General features: G+C 41.1%; 2 protein-coding genes across 4 annotated transcripts in view; one reads left to right on the forward strand and one right to left on the reverse strand.

Annotated features, from left to right (window-relative positions):
* Positions 1-17214, reverse strand: part of SUMF1 (sulfatase modifying factor 1) — a 353454-nt gene that overhangs the window by 14376 nt on the left and 321864 nt on the right. For all 3 annotated transcript variants that reach the window (XM_050957524.1, XM_050957526.1, XM_050957523.1), the window contains one exon: positions 15657-15789. The gene's annotated coding sequence lies outside the window, so the exon portion shown is untranslated. The remainder of the gene's footprint in view (positions 1-15656; positions 15790-17214) is intronic.
* The window catches only part of LRRN1 (leucine rich repeat neuronal 1), a 36046-nt gene that overhangs the window by 6560 nt on the left and 12272 nt on the right, over positions 1-17214 (forward strand). The window lies entirely within an intron of this gene.

The raw sequence follows: 17214 nt of genomic DNA on the forward strand, positions 1-17214 counted from the left end.
TTTAATACTGAAGGGGAAAAGAGATTCACAGGTTTTATTTAGGAATTGTTAGTATCTCATTTTGATATTTAATTTAATAAACTCCTGTGAATGCATGACTTTATAGGGCTGTCACCTCTGATTAGAGACCTGAAGAGAAATTGTTGTTTCTACAAGGAAGCAGGAGATCCCAAGTCAGTTGCTGTACTGAAACTGCAAGTGGATGAAAGTGGCAAAATAGGGGCTTTTCTAACCATAATTTTTTGATTAGGTTATTCATTTTTAATACATATAAACATTCACTTCCAAAAGTGCTGGTCCAAACTGTTCTTCATTACATGGCTGCAACTCCCAAAAGGCTTCAAACGGAAGTTGTGCTTGTGTAACTTTACTACTCACAGGGAACCCTATTCTGTTCTCTCTTCCACATTACTTGTTTCCTGGATTGTTACACAGCCTATGGCACTTCTTAAGCAGTTAACATTTATATAGCAAGAAGTATAGAACTAAGTATGTAGTCTTCAGAGATAGAAATATGACTTGGAGTCCAAAGCTGGACTCTCCCTACCTTTTATGCTGCAGTTTATTCAGAAATATGAGCTAAGTAGGCCAGATTCGTCCCTGAGGAAACTCTCTATTCAGTTCCTACAGTGAACAGTTTCAGTGTGGGAGACAGGCCAGTCCTCGCTTACAGACAGCCCCTCACCTCCCGCCCCAAGCAAATACTCACCAGCAACTACACACCACACAACAAAAACACTAACCCAGGAACCTATCCCTGCAAAACCCCTGTTGCCAACTCTGTCCCCGTATCTATCAAAGGGACACCATCATAGGACCTAATCACATCAGCCACACCATCACCTGTTCACCTGCACATCTACCAATGTAATATGTGCCAGCAATTCCTCTCTGCCATGTGCATTGACCAAACCGGACAGTCTTTTTACACAAAAGAATAAATAGACACAAATCAGACATTAAGAATTATAACATTCAAAAACCAGTTGAACGCTTAAATCTCCCTGGTCACTCAATAACAGACTTCAAAGTGGCAGTTCTTCAAGAAAAAAAACTTCAAAAACAGACTCCAGTGAGGAAACTGCAGAACTGGAATTAATTTGTAAACTGGATGCTATCAAATTAGGCCTGAATAAAGACTGGAAGTGGATGGGTCACTACAAAAACTAATTTCCCCATGCTAATTTCCCCTTACTGTTACTCAGACCTTCTTGTCAACTGCTTGAAATAGGCCACCCTGATCACCACTACAAAAGTGATTTTTTTCCCCCCTCCTGTTAATAATTGCCCTCTTCCACTTGTAATTGAATTTTCTCATTAGAACTAACCCCCCACTTGGTAAGGCAACTACCCTCTTTTCATATGCTATGTATTTATACCTGCCTACTGTATTTTCCACTCCAGGCATCTGATGAAGTGGGTTTTAGCCCATGAAAGCTTATGCCCAAATAAACTTGTTAGTCATAGTTTTTCCACCATACTGAAGATCTTCTTAGTTTGTTCATTGAATTCTTACAGTAAACAGAACTTCAAAATCGTTAGCCAAGTTTAGATGCAATCTTTGGAGTTTTGTTTTACTTTCATGAAAAGTTGACATGAGGCCCAATTCTCCTCTGACGTTCACTTCAAGAAGCCCCATTGAGGTCAGTGGAGTTTCATAGGGTATTCGTCAAAGCAGAATTTGCCCTATAAAGTCTTCCTACTTATTATCTTAAAGTCCTAATCCAGCACCCAGGAAAGACTGGGCAAAGACTCCCATTGATTTCGGGGGGGACTGGATTAGATCGCAAAGCTCTGGTTGTTTAACTCCTGTGCTAGATTTCTAAGCAAATTCACAGATTCACTTGTCAGCAACACACTGCAGGATCAGGGCCTAAGAAATTAAACTAGCATAAAAACACTTGGCTAAACAGATCAGGAAGCAGAAAGCTTATAAATTGGTATTTCTTGTACATTTTGTTTTGTATTTGCAGATAGAATAGTTGTGGTTGCGCAGAATGCAGGAGGTTTAGATTTTATTTTGGTTATTATAGAAAGTCTAAATCAAAGCTGTTAAAAGTGTGGTTAACAGTACATGTAGTCTATCACAGATGTAATAACTCCTATATTTTCTGTCTTTTTTTATGGATCACTTGATTAAGCAACACCAAAAAATCTAGTAAACGCACACCTTGCTAATGTCCACATTAATATGAAGATCATTTATTCTGATGGGGCCTTCATCAAATTTAAATTACAAATCTATTATAATTAGAAACTGACTAAGTATTGACACTTTAAAAAACCCACTATCCTACTAATCTTTGATATTGCAGGAGGTACTTGTAGATCCTGATTTTTACCTGTGGGTAAACAAAGCTGCTAAGTCAACTATTTAAGAACAAGAAACAAGTTTGCCAAGAAATGACGACTTAACACTTTAGAACAACTTCATTACAGTACAAGATACCTTGTACAAGATACCTTGTGCAAACGGTCTTTATAAATTAGTGGACAAATACATTTATATACAAAACATTTCAGTGTCTGGATAAATAGTCTCAATTAGGTAAAGTCTTCACATTCTGAGTTTAATAAATAAAGCATCAACAGTTTAAAACCTTTACTGCAAAGTATAAATTGCTATTTCTGTCAATTCCACCAGTTATTGCTCATCCTATATATTTCTCTGAATTTTAAATAAGCAATTAGATTTATGGGAAACTTGCTGACTTGAAAATGACAAGCCCGAGGAGCAAAATTTGGGAATCGTTTTTGTGTCCTTTTTAAGTGTGTGCATAATATATGATATACAAATTCCCCTACTCTCTAGGTCTTTTTTTAGATTATGAACTACTCAGAACAAGGATCATGCTCTCTTTTCGATATGGAAAAGTCATTGTTTTGCAAATGTTAGGTGCTACTGGACATGCAGTATGATACATATTTGCTTGATGTTTTTAGTTGAGATGGACTTTAATCTTTTAGATGACAACTGTATGTTACCAGCCATTCCCCCTTCCCACCACAATAGCAGTTAAATTATTGGTGAAAATCTCCCCCACAAAAAAAACCAGTCTTTAAGTAAAGTACTGGGTTTAGTTTATAAAGTGTTATATTACCAACAGTGAAAGAAGAACCGGGAGGCTCTCCAGGGGGAAAAAGAGCCTATGCAGAAAACTTCATGTAGAAAACTATTCAGAAGAAAATTATCCTAAAACACTCGTAAAATAGGAGGAGAAACTGTGGTACCCATTAATTTGACGATAAATTATTTTCAGTAATATCAACTCAACTTTAATCCAGTCTAGCAACAAAAACAAATCAGAGGCTGCTTAATGGAATTGCTTATGCTGTCTTGACTTGGTTAGGTTCCAAATCCTGTGGCTTGGTGTTAACAACGTATATATTGGATCTGTTAGCACCTACCATGATTCATCTGTTTATTTTCTTACAGGTGTATTCCCAGTATTGAATGAGCAGTCAAAAGCCTCCAGACAAGCCAATTCAATACTGTTTTGATTAACCTACATATATGACAAAACATTATGTAATATGGGACCTGATCCTGTATTCCTTGCATGCACACAATTGCCAATGAGGTCAGTAGGAATGCAGGATTCGCCCCCTACAATTTTATGTTTATACATAAGTTGCACAGAGACACTGTAAAAGTAAAGCTTTTCATTTTATTTAATGTTTAATCACTATGGTAATTACAAAGTAATAATTTTAGTACAGCCCTATAAAGGAAAAATTACCAAAGCAATTTTACAACAGGCTCTGCCCCTCCTTTTTTACTTGCTTGTTGGTACAGAATCTAGGCTATAAAAGTAAATGAACTGTTTGCTTATTGTCACTGCAAAGCTCATGTGCTTCCTATAGCCCTTGCCATTATGATGTCAGTCTTATAAATTCACACGTAGAAACTGGCTCGCTGATTTTTATTTTTTTCGCAATTTTTTTTAGCAAAGATTTCCTGGGTACCACTCACTGTGGTACTAACCACCTACAGACTGGCTCTGCCCAAGCAGATGGGGAACCCAGATAAGTCACAAAATGGAAGCCTCTTCTAGAGCTGTGTTGGAAGCAAAATAACCACACTGGCAGGAAACCAGAGGGGGAAGAGAGGGAAAAATATTGTCTCTGGCTTAATAAAATGCATGTGCAGTTCAGGCACACTTTTTCTGTGGTCCAAGGCATTTCTCACATACGCCATATTTTTATTACTATTTCTACCAATAAAACTATCAGTCATCAGATAAACTAGGCAAGGTCATGACATTTGTTTCCAGCACTCCCTCCCAACTCCCTAGTTCTCCTTTTTCTTTTGTAGGCGACTGATGCTCTTTGTGCATCCTTTCAGGTAATGAGCTGTCTAGGCCAGTGCTTCTCCTAGTCGGGCCGCTACTTGTTCAGGGAAAGCCCCTGGCGGTCTGGGCCAGTTTGTTTACCTGCCGTGTCCACGGGTTTGGCTGATCGTGATTCCCACTGGCCGCGGTTCGCTGCTCCAGGCCCATGGGGGCTGCAGGAAGCGGCACAGGACAAGGGATGTGCTGGCCGCCCTTCCCGTAGCCCCCATAGGCCTGGAGCAGCAAACTGCGGCCAGTGGGAGCCACAATTGGCTGAACCTGCGGACGCAGCAGGTAAACAAACCGGCTTGGACCGCCAGGGGCCTTCCCTGAACAAGTGGCGGACCGGCTTTGAGATGCATTGGTCTGGGCTACCATTTAAAACCCAGTAATCATAGATTCAAATCTCCATGACCAGCCTTGCACAAAATAGATAAACACGTAGGGGCATAATGCACCCCAAAGTCATTTTGGGATATTCTGTTTAGTAGAAGACAGTGCCTAGCTGCTTTCTCTGCTGGGACTGTTGAGAAAAATTTGTCACAAGTCCAAATGTAGGTGATTTTCTGCAAAACATGGGCTTTTGTTTTTTCTTCTTTCCAGTGAAAATAAGTCAAGCAGTTTACCTCAGCTCCTGCCTGGGTAGGACTGTGAGGAGGGGATGAGAGCAAGTCAAACTCAGTGACTTTGGGAAGTCTCTTCTTCCCTTCCCCTGGTATGCTCTTTCCTGCCCCCATCATTGCTGTCCTCCAGCAGGGGCCAGTGGTTTGGGAGTTTGCTGCAACTTGAGCCTGCAGGGGCTGATGTAACAGGAGTCACAGTTAAACAACTGACTATAGCTCTTATCCTTATCATCCTACCCCCCTAGAATCTATTCATCATCACATTTTTAAGGTGGCAACCACTATAATATCTGGATACCATTCATACAAATTATATTTTTCTAACAATAGTACCTTGAAACCCCAACTGAAATTAGGCCCCATAGTGCTAGGAACTGTACAGACTCCTTAAGAGGCAGACTGTCTCTCTGAGATAAGTGTAAGCCTCTGATCTTTAGAGCCCTGTGCGGATACAGTATCTGCATGTGACTGCAATATGCAAACGTAGTCTGTGAATAACTGCAGATTTGCAGGGCTTTACTTATCTTCCCTGAACAACATGTAAACAGGTGCACTGCACCTACACAAAACCTCGTTGACTTGACTGGGACCTCTGCACGTAGCCACTTGCAGGAAAGAATACACAAGAAAGATAACAGATGAGGCAATATAATATCCACGTTTATGGATGGAAAACTGAGGCATGGAAAAATGAAGTGATTTGCCCACTCCATGGGAAGTCGGTGGAAGAGCTGGAAATTGAAGTCCGCTCTCCAGAGTCCCAATTCAGCACCTTAACCACCAGACCATCTTTCTTTTCAGTCTTCAATGAATCTTAACAAAGAAAATGGAAAACCTGGAGTGAGAGGAAAACAATTCAATTCAGAAGCCAGGTGGATGCAATCAGGCAGTTTATCAACCAGAAGAGTTTTTCTGGTTGGGACTTTGCAGATGCTAGTGCAGAGTAAAAGAAAACTCATCTTCAGTTGTAACTACAGCATAGCAGGGATGCAAGACTCAGTGGTGCAGTCAATAAGACTCAGAGCGGTAGCTCTCTGCAACAGTGCTCCTGCCTCCTTTTTTACTTAATGAGCAAAGCAACTGTTATTGAGTAAAGGGAACAAGTTGTCTAGTGTAAATGGTTACACCTTGCACATAATATATGAATACGCAAAGCAGAAGGGGGAGGATTAATTTGTTCAGGGTATTTCAACCATGCAGAAGAGTCTGAATGCATTGAAAGTATACCGAGTCCATAAACTGAGTCACAGCTGTACTTCTGCAGCATATTGCTTTGCATCATCATATTTGCTTTGCTATATTCCTTAGTGCAGATCTACAGGTGTAGTAATGGCTAGAGAAAGGGGCAAGACCTGTTTAAACCTAGGTACCAGCATTGTCTTGACATGGGCACACGACCATTTCTTAATGAGCGAACTGTAGATTCTGACATGTCAGACTTAGAAGAATTTACTCCCCAGAAGAGGGACCATGCCCTAAATAAGGAGTAATGAAATTGTAAAATACAAGCAAGATGACTGAGTTACTGGCTTAGTGGATCTGGGGGAAGCAGAAGATGTAATATCTTGATTTTAGTAAGGCTTTTCACACAGTCCCACATAACATTCTCATAAGCAAACTAGGAAATAGTGGCCTAGATTAAACTAATATAAAGTGGGTGAAAGACTGTACTCAGAGTAGTTATCAATCGTTTATGCCCTCCCAGTTTGACATCAAAGAGTGGCATGCCACAGGGGTCAGTCCTGGGTCGGGTACTAGTCAATATTTTCATTAATGACTTGTGTAATGGAGTGCACAGTATGTTTATAAAGCTTAAACAGTTGACACCCAGCTGGGAGGGGTTGCAAGCACTTTGGGAGGCAGGATTAGAATTCAAAGTGACCGTGACAAATAGGTCTGAACTCAACAAGATGAAATACATTAAGACACAGGCAAAGTACTTCACCGAGGAAGGAAAAATCAAATGCACAGCTACAAAATAGGGAATAACTGGCTAGGTGGTAGTACTGCTGAAAAGGATCTGACAGTTATAGTGGATAACAAATTACTGAAAATCAAGAATGTGATGCAGTTGCAAAAAAGGCTATCATCATTCTGGGGCACATTAACAGCACGGTTGTATGTAATACATGGAAGGTAAGTGTCCTGCTCTACTCAGCACTAGTGAGACTGCAGCTAGAGTACTCAGGGCCGGCTTTAGGAACTGTGGGGCCCGATTTGAATACCCAGCAGCGATCCGGGTCTTCAGCAGCGGGGGGGACCCTTCCCTCGCGCCAGGTCTTCCACGGACCACCCGCTGCCAAAGTGCTGCTGAAGACCCAGACCGCCGCTGGGAGAGTTTTTAAAAAAAAAAAAAAAAAAAAAAAAATTTTAAATTTAAAAGGCGCTTAAAGCAGGGCCTGATTCGGGGGAATCTGCCTAAAGCCGGCCCTGAGAGTACTGTGTACAATTCTGGAAGCCACACTTTAAGAAAGAGGAGGACAAATTGGAAAGAGAGTCCAGAGGAGAACAAAAATGATGAACACCTGTTGTACCAGTTATATTAGACCAGTAAAACCCAGCAGAATCTTATTAAAGGGGACAAGGGAAAGATGCCACATTTATTATGATAACAATTTGACTAATAACTAATATCTTAATTCTTATATACACACACATTATACCTATTACCTATACACACATTACCTAATACCTATATACACACACACACACATTCACACACACACACATCCACATTCATCAGGTGTTCTGCAGCTGCTGTATAGTTACCAGTCCTGAAGATAGCTTAAGTTCATGGCTTGATTTTGCAGCTTGGGTTCGTAGCTTGTGGCAGCTAACTGGCCAGGAAAGCTGGGCACAAGGCTGAGCTGGATCTCTGTTGGGCAGGCACCGATGTTCTTCCATGTTGGCAGCAGAATGTTACCCAGAGTCTCTCATCTCACCCTTCTTTTTTTTTATAGGCTTTTAGTTTGGATTCAAAGTGTCTAGGTCTTGCTGTGTCACGCTGCCTCTGGGTTTAGATTGATCACCCATCAATTGCAGGCGTGACTTTCAGCCTTGAACCTGGCTTTGATCTTCCTTCTGTTGTCCTTTTCTTTTTAGGGTGGATGCTTCTTACTTTGTTTAGGGCTGTTGTCTAGGTCTTCAGCCGTTGGTATTTGAACTTTATCTCATCAGGACAGGCTGGGGCTGGAGGTTGATTCCGTCATTCATACATACCTCATTCACACATCTAAACTAATAAGATTACAGCAGGGTTTGCAAAAATGAAGGTTGGAGGAAGCTTTTACAAAATGGAGTGAGTGTTTTAAAATGGGGTTTGAATTACAGTATGGAACAGAAGTTACAGTATAGGCAAGTGTAGTGAATGGTGAACAGAAGTTACATTAATAAAGTGAACAATTGAAAACAATTTCATTTATCAGTTCTACACACCTGACCTGTAAGGAAAGGCTTAAAAAAGTGGACATGTTTAGTCTTGAGAAAACAAGACTGAGGGGGAATCTGATAGTCTTCAAATATGTTAAGAGCTATTACGAAAAGGACAGGGATCGGTTGTTCTGCAGATCCTCTGAAGCTGTAGGACAAGTAGTAATGGGCTTTATCTGCAGCAAACGAGATTTAGGTTTGATATTAGGAAAAAAAAATCCTAAATATAAAGGTAGTTAAGCTCTGGAATAAGGTTCCAAGGGAGATTGTTTAATCCACATCATTGGAAGTTTTTAAACTGGACAAACATCTGCTAGGGGTGGTCTAAGTTTGCTTGGTCCTGCCACAGCGCAGGGGGGCTGGATTTGTTGACTTCTTGAAGTCCCTTCCAGCCCTACATTCCTTGGATTTTTATGCTCACAGTTACAGCTCCGGTGGGAATGCCTGCCCTCAGATTCTTACTATCCAGACCTCAAGACAACAGTCTCACCTGCTCATCCCAAGAGCTCTACGCTACAGCCTACTCTGTACCCACCAGACACTTGAACTGAGAGAGGAAAAGGATGGGTTTTGAAGTTCAATCCAGACTGAGTGGTGAGCAGTAGGGCCTGAGGCACAGAACTCAGTAAGTTGAGGAATGAAGCAGTAGCCAGGCAGTTGGGGCTCCACCCCTTTGTCTTGCATAGTGTAAGAGCAATGCTCAATTCCTGGCAGTAAATGGTAGTTATTTTCCATATTAAAGGACTGCCACCGGTTAGGTATTGTGGCTTCAGAGGGCCAAATCAGAAGCTGTGCTGTGGAGCTGCACCATGAGAGTTTGAGGTGCTCATCACCTCTCACTTTTTGGACTAGAGTGGGCCAAATGCAGAAAAAAGTCTCTTCCTCCCCATTCAGGTAGAGTATTCCAGCCCATTGGGCTCTGACATGTGCATCCCTCCTCTTCAGAGGAGAATTCACCCTTAATGTCTCCAAAGAGTTCTCAGGAGATTGTGAACAAAATAACCAGAACTAATTTATTGGCTTTTTGAAAACCTCATTTATGCAGAGAATTTTAGTCCATTCATCTTCTAGTCTCCTGGAATAAGGGTATTAACCATAGCTTAGATCCTTTGCCAATGAGTTCAGTGGGAGGACTGATTTCAGGGAGGACAGGATCAGGCTCCCATAAGCAGAACACTAATAGGACTGTGGGCAACAAAAGCACAATGCAAGTTTTCCCAATGCTTATCTTTTTTCCTTTACCATTGATCAAAATGAATGTAACAGGCATATAGCTACTCAGGACATTGGGCTTCAAACTTAAGAATATCACTACTATACAAATGTATTTTGCCTTGCAGGTTTTCATGGCTTTGGAGTATTTGAGGGATTTTTTCTTTCCTTTTTTTAAAAAAAAGAAAAAACCAAACAATCAGACTACTAGTGCATATAATTTGACAACTCACTGTTTGAAAGCACTTATTCTTGATGTTTCTAATATGACTTGTTAATGCTAAATTTGCCAGATATTTTCAAATGAAAGACGACAGAGAGGCACTTGGCAGTTCCATGCTTGAGTTGGTGGCCCATCAATATACAGTAGCTATATTCTGCACAGCACCCACCACTGCGTTTCTACTGAGCATATGAATGAGAAGAATCTTTCTCCTGTGACTGTACTTCAAGATTTTAATGGAAAGTACTGTATCTGATGTGAAGGCTAAAAATCAGCCACAATAAACAATACTTAAAAATGTTATTGGATTTAATATTAATATGCATATTAGGAACAGGGCAATCTTTGCATTTTCTTCTGTTGAGATAAAGAATCTAGTATTTTTGGAATAATAGAATTTGCTAAAGATGTTTGTTTTGTTTTTTTTAAATACAGCAAATCAGCTTCTTTGGAGTAGGAAAAGTATGAACACTTAAGCTTTTCCTGCAAACATACTAAAATGAAACATTAATTTTATTCTTATGGGCTGTGTCTATGGAAAAAAAACAATAAAATGCTGTAATTTAAAAAGCAGGCATTATTTGGAAAGAGATTTTTATATCTTAAACATCTTTTGGGATTAAGCTTCCTACAGTTTTCATCCTATTAATTCATGGTTTTTACGCTCTTGTTTACTCCTTTGCTTCTATTAGCAAGCTCAGATTTTCAGATTTAAGAGCTACAGTATGCTCTTAACAAATTATGACTGTCACTTGCCTTATTTTAAGCTTGACATTATCTTAAACTTATGCATAAATCTTACAAACAGTTCTTTTTCCCCAGTCCTGTTTGAAATATTTAATAATCCTTTATATAAAGTTTTTTAAACAGGAATACTTTTGTAGCATTTTTGGACAATCTTTTGAATAGTCAGGACTGCATTTGATGCGATGCTTAGAAAAAGTGCCCTTTTAATAGACTAGACATAAACATCCTGGTTGCATATATAGTTTAAGACTTCGATCCTGGTTGCCTATTCAGAGTCCCTTTGAATCTGGTGAGATGTAAAGGTCATACTTTTGGAAATCTCTTCCAGACTGGGGCCTAATTATAGCAATATACAATTTAGGCTCAGGTGTGTGTGTGTGTGGTTTGGGTTTTTTTTTGGTTTTTTTTTTTTAAACTGTGCACCCTGGTCCTGTGATTCTGCATGTATATATGGTAACTGCACAAATAAGTCACTGCTTGGATGTCTATGCTGCTTTTGCATATTCAAAACAAGCCTGTCTTAATTAGCAACATGTCACTGCTTTTTCTCCAAAAATGGCAACAGTTCTTTAAAAAGACAGGGATTGATTCCAGTTTCACTCCAATGGAAATCGAAAAACAGTCAGTTGAAGCCAATGGAGTTTAAAGTAATGAATAGGGAATCAGGCCTACAATTTGCATATAAGATAACTAAAAAGATACATGGCAACAATCTTGCAATATTTCTAGGGAGTGACTACTTAGGACCTATTAACACTGTGCCATGGTGCTGCGATCCCTTCTCCTGACCAAAAAACACCATGTGAATTCCAAAAGTTTTTACTCCTTAAGGAATTCTGCACCACTGCGCACGCAGAATTTTGCAGAAATTAACATTGTGCATGCAGAATTTCTTTTTCCCCCACAGAAATGGGCTACAGTGCTGCTAGCCACCACTAGGGGCTACTGGACCCCACAGAGCCGAGCTCACACATAGAAGGCACTGCTGGGGGAGGGGAGGAGAGGGAGCTAGAGGGTTCCTGGCAGTTGCAGTTCCCAGCATGCCGGGAGGGAAGGAGAGAGTGGTGTTCAGGAAATTCTGTGCAAGCCTGGGACAGAGCATCGGGTTGTTTCTCCCTCTGGGCTCCTGAGGAGAAAGGAGGCAGGTGTCTGGACTGGGTGGCAGGCAGGGCTAGGAGAGGGGTGGGGTTCTGAAGTGGGCAGAGAAACAGGGACTGGGTTGTCATAGGGGTTTCTTTAACACTCTACTCCTGGGGGAATTTGTGTGTGGATCTGTATTGTTACAGACATTCTTGCTGACAGATATTTTGAAATAAATTACTAAAATAATTGAAATTCATATAATTATGTAGTGTTATTTTTGACAAATACTGTGCAGAGAATTTTTAATTTTTTGGTGCAGAATGTTCCCCAAGAGTATGATCTTGGGTGTTTTAAGTGGAAGCAGACAAAGATGTTGCTGCTAGAGTTGGTAAACTTTCTTGATTGCAATTTCACAGTAGTCAGATTCAGTTTGCCTTAGCCCATATGGCAGCTGGGCTCCCTTGCTTTTGTATCAGAGCCTTAAAGATACTCAACCTTTTCTTTGTTACACACCCCACTTTTGATTCCCCCTGTGTTACCCGCCATCTCAGTGCCACTACATAATAGCCATGATGAGTTGCTGTTGAATAATACAAGACCCTAGCTAGGTTTAGTGAGCTGTTTCTGCAAAATTCCTTTCCATGCTAACCTGCATCTCTCAGATTCCAGTGTACACCGTGAGTAGTTCTGTTAGTTTTTATAGCATGTAAACTGATGTTTAAGTTCACTGGTCACATGTGGCAGTGTCATGTAACATCTCTTCCAAATGAACTTAATGAGTGTAGTACTCATTAATCCAGGACAAGTTTTCCAGCACTGATTGCTATACTGAGAAAGTACCAGACAAGGGGTTTATAAACCCCAAAGGAAAGAAACAAGTAAGTTACCACAATTCATTAGTGCAGCATTTAGACAACTTCTGAAAGACTGACTGTGTGAGTTAGGCTAACCCCCAGGCAAGTTTAATTTATGCAGTTGCTAACCCAATCATACACTGACTTAGCTGCAATACAAAGATTTTTTGTAAGGACAAACTATTGTTGCAGAAATTCTTCAAGCTCTTAGCAATAATTGTCTATCCTTTAATAGCAAACACTCAAATCTATTAGGGCCGGGTGACCTTTTTATGTGAAAGTGCTTTGGTTTTTACCTTTCAGTTTATATTTGCTGGGACAAATGAAAGAGAAATGGCATCCTTCATTAAAAGGCTTTTTTCCCTGCCTAATAGGGAAATTATTAATACCAATGGCTTGGTAGCTGGCAGTAGCAGTTAATTGTTAACATTGTTTTTATTCTTTGTCACTATTGGTACTCATTCTGTATATACTGCTGTTTTTGTTGATTTAAGTGTACACACACAACGTCAGTTGCACAGCTAAATAGATTCCGATGCCAGTCAGTTATTGTGTGTGCTATCACCTCATACATCTTTGCGGATGGTAACAGAACTAAAATTCAGGATCTTTTGCTCCTCCCACTAAATAACCAACACCTACATAGGCCCTACCATTGCAATTTCTGTTACCATGCAGTATTAGGGCTTTTATAATCTGCAGGATACCACTATAGGGCAATATATTCAACACACACATTAGTACATTGAACCCAAGCTACCTTTTATATAGTATAATGGGAATGCGGCCCCTGTACTATAGTTTGCTAGCCTGCTCAGAGGCCAGTTTTGGAATTGCTTATTGATACACAACATGGGCTTTAAGGCTGCCATGCAGAGCAGCTCTGCTTCCCATAATAACATAATTGCTCCCTAAACCTATCCTGCAGCAGATCAGTTCCTCCCGTCCCCTCCCCCTTCCCTTGAAAAGCCTACAAAGTGCCCTTTGTGATTTATGGAGTGGCAGGAGCATTGGATGGCTGTATGTTTTTATCTATTTATTAAAAACATTGAAATGTGAAGGTAGAAGTATGGTGAAAGAGACTAAAAACTCTTGGAGTATCCACAAAGTCACATAATATTGGCCCAACCTGGCAAAATGCTCAGCCCATCCTAGTTAGCACTGACAACCAGTGGTTAAGATAATAGGTAGTACAGAAGAGCTCAGCTCCTCTTTCTGACAGCTGTCAGGAATGGCTCCCCATCCAGTTTTCATCTAATTTAACAACTGCCCTCTGCCTCTTGAAGTTCAGTCAGAGTTGAGGATACTCTCCATCGCTGAAAAGACACTCACTGTCTTTCGTATTCAGCCCTAACTGAAAACAGTTATGGACCTCGCTTACGTTCAAAAGAATATTTCAAGTGGTGTCTTTGCTATAATTGTTTTCTTAACTTGGGTTCTCCTCCGTTTTCAAATGAGTTTTCTCTAGGCATGTTGTCTCCATGTTTTTCATGGGGGAGACTTAGGTGATGAATCGGCCAGTTCCAAGTTTGACAATGCACTTTTGAAAATCGAGAGGACTAACATTAAGCAGGCTTTGCCTTCAGCTGAATACTTAGGATTGTGCACATAATAGATTTTCTTATGAGAAATTTAAATGTAATATTCCTGAAAATCACCCCTTGGAATCTCGTTCCATTTGGGCATTTATAACACACTTCCTTCCTTCCTGCAGCTTTTGAGGGCCGTGCAGAATTATGCCACTACCAACAGATAGCCTAAACACTGGCATTAGTTGCCTTCATCACTTGCACTAGAGAAGGGATCTCTTGCTGTTTCATTTTATTTTCTTCTTTTTTTTCCAAAATTTTTTTATTATAGTTAGAAACACCATAGTGAGCACAAAAAAAAAAGGAAGGGGGAGGGTTTACCCCTTATTTTGAAGGGACGTAATTCCCCAATCTCCAAGGTGACTTCAGCTCCTGCTCCCATTCATCTGACTTTGAGTGGGACTTTCAAAAGCACCTAATTATTATGAACAAGTCCCACTGAAAATCAGTTACACACATACATAATTCTGTAGTGTATAGCACCCTAGAGTCCCATCACAATGAACAGCAAATACGAGAGTTTACTGGCCAGCAATCTTCCTCCAGGTTTTGTGATATTCACATAGCCTTGAAGCATGCCACACTGCATTCGCATCCTGTTAGCTCCACCACTGAACCACACTCACCAAGGGAAGCCTCTGCCCCGGCACCAATCTTTGCAAAACTTGCTTCAGCTATCTTCCTCCGTTCATCCAACCCACATGTCCCACAAAATCAAGTTTTCCTTCGTTCATCATCTTGATGATATCTGGTATCACTCCAGTTAGGCTGTAAATTCAGGCAATAACCTCCTCGTTAGTTGTGTGCAACATATAACTAACACCCAGTAACTGCATTTCAGTTCAAGGCTCCTTAATGTCTTCTTCCTTCAGTGTTCATGTCTTGCATGCATATAGCAAGACACTGAAGACAAGAGACTGCAACAATTTCATTTTATATTTCCTGGCAACACCTTTTGCTTTACCAAATGTGTCAGTAGAGCAGCAGTCACAAGTCCAATTCTATGTCAGATCTTTAAGTGATGTTTAGCATCCCTTGTAGTTATACAACTCAGGCCATGTCTACATCTAAAATTTTGCAGCGCTGGTTGTTACAGCTGTATTAGTACAGCTGTATAGGGCCAGCGCTGCAGAGTGGCCACACTTACAGCAACCAGCGCTGCAAGTGGTGTTAGATGTGGCCACACTGCAGCGCTGTTGGGCGGCTTCAAGGGAGGTTCGGGGAACGCGAGAGCAAACCGCGGCGAAGCTGGTCTCCTTTCCCGGTTTGCTCTCGCGTTCCCCGAACAAGCAGGTCTCCTTCCCTGCGGTTTGCAGGGTGGTTCCGGGAAACGCGAGAGCAAACCGCGGCGAAGCTGGTCTCCTTTCCCGGTTTGCTCTCGCGTTCCCGGAACCACCCAGCAAACCTCAGGGAAGGAGACCTGCTTGCTCGGGGTTCGGGGAACGCGAGAGCAAACCGGGGAAGGAGACCAGCTTGATTACCAGAGGCTTCCTCAGGTATGCTGGGATACCTGCTTATTCCACGGAGGTCAAGAAAAGCGCTGGTAAGTGTCTATATTTGATTACCAGCGCTGGATCACCAGCGCTGGATCCTCTACACCCGAGACAAAACGGGAGTACGGCCAGCGCTGCAAACAGGGAGTTGCAGCGCTGGTGGTGCCCTGCAGATGTGTACACCTCCTAAGTTGCAGCGCTGTAACTCCCTCACCAGCGCTGCAACTTTCTGATGTAGACAAGCCCTCAGGTATTTGAAATGCTCAATGCCTCCTGAGATTTAGGTAGAAAATATCTTTGCCTTTTCATCAGACTTGGATGTCACCACTGTCTTTAAAAAGACAAGGTGGATGAGATCTTTAACTGGACCAATTTCTGTTGGTGAAAGACAAGCTTTTAAGCTACACAGAGCTCTTCTTCAGGTCTAGGAAAGGTACTCAGAGCATCACACTTAATACAAGGTGTAACAGATTGTTTGCCATAAATAGTTAACTTGTGCCCTACAGGATCATTCAAGGTTAACTACTTATGCTAAACAATCTGCATAGCTCAAAAGCTTGTTTTTCACTAACAGAAGTCAGTCCAATAAAAATAATACCTCAACTACCTTGTCTCTCTCATATGCTTGGACCAACATGGCTAAAACAACACTGCAAACACACTTATCTTTGTCTTCTTGTGGGATAGCTTAGACCAAAAGTCTCTGCATCTACCACTAATTTTTCGAACAATTTTTGCACTTTTTCTGGCCATAATCCAGTCAGATCAATATCATCAGGGCTTCCCTGATGACTAATTTTTCAACCACCAAGAATACACTGTCCTGTAGGTTTCCATCCAGGGTTCTTTAAAGATTTCTTCCAACATCACAGTTGAAGAGGGTTAGTAATAATATACAGCCATGCCTGACACCTATCCTCAAGTCAAATCAACTACTTTGCTCATGCCCCATAAAGACCAAAGCAGTTCTGCTTCCACAGAAATTGTATCAACCTTATTATATTTTCACCAACTCCAGCCGACCACAGGATTGCTCAAAGGTTTATACCATATGCTGTCCAAACCTCTTAGCAGAAGTCACAAAGACATGGACCACTTTCTCCTTATTCTCCAGTGCTTTCTCTATAGCAAATACAGATTGAATATTTGCTCTATACTTTGTGGGGGAGTCTAAATCCAGCTTGTTTTTGCCCAGAGTTCTCTGTCTTGGGAACAATTCTCTTCAGAATAATGCTGTCATAAACAGATAGTTAAGGGTTAATAGAACAGGAGTACTTCCTGTCTCTCTTGCCTGTAAAGGGTTAACAAGTTCAGTGAGCCTGGCTGTCACCTGACCAGAGGACCAATCAGGGGACAAGTATCAGAGGGGTAGCCGTGTTAGTCTGGATCTGTAAAAGCAGCAAAGAGTCCTGTCGCACCTTATAGACTAACAGATGTTTTGGAGCATGAGCTTTCGTGGGTGAATACCCACTTCGTCAGATGCATGACCTACGAAAGCTCATGCTCCAAAATGTCTGTTAGTCTATAAGGTGCCACAGGAATCAGGGGACAGGATACTTTCAAATCTTGAGGGAGGGAAGTTTTTGTGTGTGCTGTTAGTGTTTGGTGGTTGTTCACTATGGGGGCTCAG

This window comes from Gopherus flavomarginatus, chromosome 6 (genome assembly GCF_025201925.1).
Source record: "Gopherus flavomarginatus isolate rGopFla2 chromosome 6, rGopFla2.mat.asm, whole genome shotgun sequence".
Classification (NCBI taxonomy): Eukaryota; Metazoa; Chordata; order Testudines; family Testudinidae; genus Gopherus; species Gopherus flavomarginatus.